The sequence below is a fragment of the Acomys minous genome, assembly GCF_964271855.1.
Source record: "Acomys minous genome assembly, chromosome: 7".
In the NCBI taxonomy this organism is placed as follows: Eukaryota; Metazoa; Chordata; class Mammalia; order Rodentia; family Muridae; genus Acomys; species Acomys minous.
Genome location: NC_140488.1, coordinates 118257758 through 118261356, shown reverse-complemented (window position 1 = coordinate 118261356; position 3599 = coordinate 118257758).

Here is a 3599-nt window from a genome sequence, read left to right as displayed (position 1 = left end):
TACCCTTGAGGGCTCTGGGTTTCTCTACAGCCACTCTTGTTCTTCTAAATTTTTTTTTTAAATTACATTCACTGGCCGCCCTCCCGCTTAAAAAAAAAATACATTCACTTATCTATTATATGTGTTGGGGGTAGGCATGTGGAGGATCAGAAGATAACTGTGGACTGCCAGTTCTCTTTTTCCGTCATGTGATTCGTGCGGATTGAATTTAGGTTGTTATGCTTGGCAGCAAACCCCATTACCTATTGAGCTTTTTGCCAACCCTGCTTTAAGATTTGTTATTTTTTTGGTTTTCTTTTTTTTAAGACTTGCAAGATGGTGTTTTCTACTTGACTGTGTCATGATGAATCAGCACCGGTTTGCCTGAAATACAGATGATAAAATGCAAGGCTAACCTTTAAAATCAGACAGTTCATGCTGAAGACTTTGAGTTGGGAATCTGCAGGCTGCCATTGATGTGGACCGGAGATTTAAAAAAAAAAAAAAAACTAGTCAGACAATTTTAGGTCAGGTTCTTGGGAATAATTTTTGTCTATGTCATTTGGCCAGAAGCTGGAAATGCTCTTGGTTATGTTCTGGGTGGAGGGCAGACACCCTTAAGGTGTTTGGGGCTGTAGTTTCCGGTCTCTACATAAGTTTCTTCTTTGGCATAGCTGCCTGCAAGCGGTAATTAATGACGTGACTAAACCTCCAGCCCAGGTGCCCATCATTTTTGGTAAAGAGCTTTGGAATTGGATCTCTGGTTTTCCGAGATGTGTCTCATCTATTAGAACGTTAGGGACTTTGCATACTCAACTGCTGTCTGAACGTTATCTCCCCTCGTTTATGGTCAATCCACCCTCATGTGGTTTTGCTGTGTTCTTACTCTGCGTCCCTTTGGTTCCTCCCAGAAGGCCTGACAGTCAGCAGGAGGAGAGACCCTAAACTTTTTTCTGTCCCAGTTTCAGCCCATTTCCTAAGTTATGTTAGGACCTAAACTCTTGTGTTTTTAAATTTTCACTTGGAAAAAATGAGTTTCTTTTTGTTTGCTTAGGAGTTTTCACCCTCACAGCTGATGAGGTCACCACAGAATCTTTATTCCTTTTGCCTTTTGCCAGCACCACCAGCAGCCTTTGCAGTCCCCCTGACCTTCCTTATTTCGTTCTCACATTCCTTTCACTATTTTCCTGAGGATTTTTCTTCTCATAAAGGTCATGTCATGCAAGTCTATGCTTAGGCTCGTTATTATTTTTTTTTCATAATCCAAAGAATCATAGATCATGCCAAGCCCAGTTAGCTTGCCACCACCAAAATGGTTTCTGAATCCAATTACAAAGATGACATCTGGTGTGGTTTTGTACATTTTGGCTAGCTTTTCTTAAATTTCTATCTTTGGTACTCTTGCCTTCCCAGGGTGTTTCCTCTGAACTAGACAGTCATGAACTTCCTGGTCTGGATTCTTACTGTGTCGTTCTTCATGGCCAGGGTCCCGCTAAGGAACCTCAATTCTTTTTTTTTTTCTTTTCTTTTCAAGACAGGGTTTCTTGAGCCGCCACCACGCCTGGCTTTTTCTTTTCTTTTTTCTTTTCCTTTTCTTTCTTTCTTTCTTCTTCTTCTTTTTTTTTTTTTTTTTTTTGGTTTTGTTTTGTTTTGTTTTTTAAGACAGGGTTTCTCTATGATAACCTTGGCTGCCCTAGACTCACTTTGTAGACTAGGCTGGCCTCGAACTCACAGAGATCTGCCTGCCTCTGCCTCCCGAGTGCTGGGGGAAACCTCAATTCTTGACATGGGCAGATGTTATAAGGATTAGATTTGGAAGCTGAGCTAGGTGGCACACGCCTTTAACCCCAGCACTCAGGGAGGCAGAGGCAGGTGGATCACTGTGAGTTCAAGGCCAGCCTGGTCTACAAAGTGAGTCCAGGATAGCCAAGGCTAACACAGAGAAACCCTGTCTCAAAAAACCAAAAAGAATTACATTTGGAAGCTACTGAGGATGGACCCCACCCTCATGATCGGCTTTGGTCACACTTCCTTTTTCCCTGGTAACCAGAAAAGGATGCTTCATAATTGCCCTTCTTTGGGATTTAAAATATATGAAAAGATGGGGCATGTCAGGGTTTTGCTGAGGCTCATTCAGGGAAGGTTATTTTCTCCTGATCAAAGGAATGGAATCTGAGTTCTATCTCTGACCCTGGAACCCAGATGGACTATTTTGATTTGTTCCAAAGATTAGAACATTGCAAACTACTGTCTCCTCCTTTAAGAGTTAATCCAACTGGGTCTGCCAATCACCTTGTCAGGAGACTGCACCTCAAGAAAACTGATTCACCTGAGGGCATGCTAAGGCGATGGGAGGAACAATTATTCCCTTAATGAGGGAATGGTAGTACACTTCCCAGAAGCCCCTCCTCCACTGCAGCTGCTTACAACACTTCCGATATGCACCACTAAGCCTGTCTAACTCAGAAAACCTACCCTCTCCCTTTCTTCCTTTCTATCTCGTTTTTTGTTTGTTTTTGTTTTTTGTTTTGTTTGTTTGTTTGTTTGTTTGATACTAGCCAAAAGCCTAAGCACTTTTTCTTTCTGGGTTTTCTCTCTTGGTTTCTGAAATCCCCTTCTTTATCTGCCGTGCAGCTGCTTGCTGACTTTCATCAATGACCACGCTGGCTTTCTTGGCCCCTGACTCTCCCTTCACTCAGCAGCTGGCAAGTTCATCTGCCTTGCTGTGTTTGTTTTAAACTCTAATGACATGGTCCTTGAACTTCCCTCTCAGTCTGTTTTAAAATTATTTTATTAAGGAGACTAAGAACTCAAATGGCAACCTCAATTTCCCCAGTAACACTGTATCAAGTAAAACTGTAATAAAAAGACCTTTTTTGTGTGTGCTTTCCTTGTGTTATCTACTCTTAGTTATAAGGTGTTGGCCTTGGCCCTTTATGAAGTGCAGGAAAAGTAGCACCTCCTTTTCTGCCCCCAGACTTACAACAGATCTTCTGTGGTCCCTAACTGCCCCTGAATGTGATGTAGCCCTGTCTTAGTCTCCTATCCTCTGAGCCCTTTGCATCTCAATAGCCAAGGAGCTCTACACTTGTGACTCTGTAGACAGATAAATGAAGATGACCAGATGGTAGAAATGGAAAAAAAAATATGTATGGATCCCAAAACTTTGTGAGCTCTAGTCAGGCAGCTAAGTTCTGAGATCTAAAAATGTTCCAGTGATACAGTGTCCTGGCTTGAATCCCCAGCTCCGGAGTCAGTAGGTGTCCCCGTGTGTCGTCGTCATCCCCCACCCCCATCCCCCACCCCCGCAGCCACACAGGTGAACTGGCCCTGCTGTCTAGGTCTGCACAGTCCCTAGAGCAGCAGCTTGATGCTTTCTGGAATCAGGCTTCACCTTTGTCTACTGAGGGTCATGTCTCCTGCCTGAAAACCATTCCTATAGGGTTTGGGTCAGGTCATATATATTCATTCCTTGGCCTGGGGTGGCAGCCAAGATAGTCTGGTCTAAGCAAACAGGGGCATGCAGAGGCATGGCAAAGGATGATTCTAGGTGAGATGGAATGCTAATTGGTTCCCACTTAGGGTGATTTTCCACCGGATTTGAACCGCACTGGGGCATG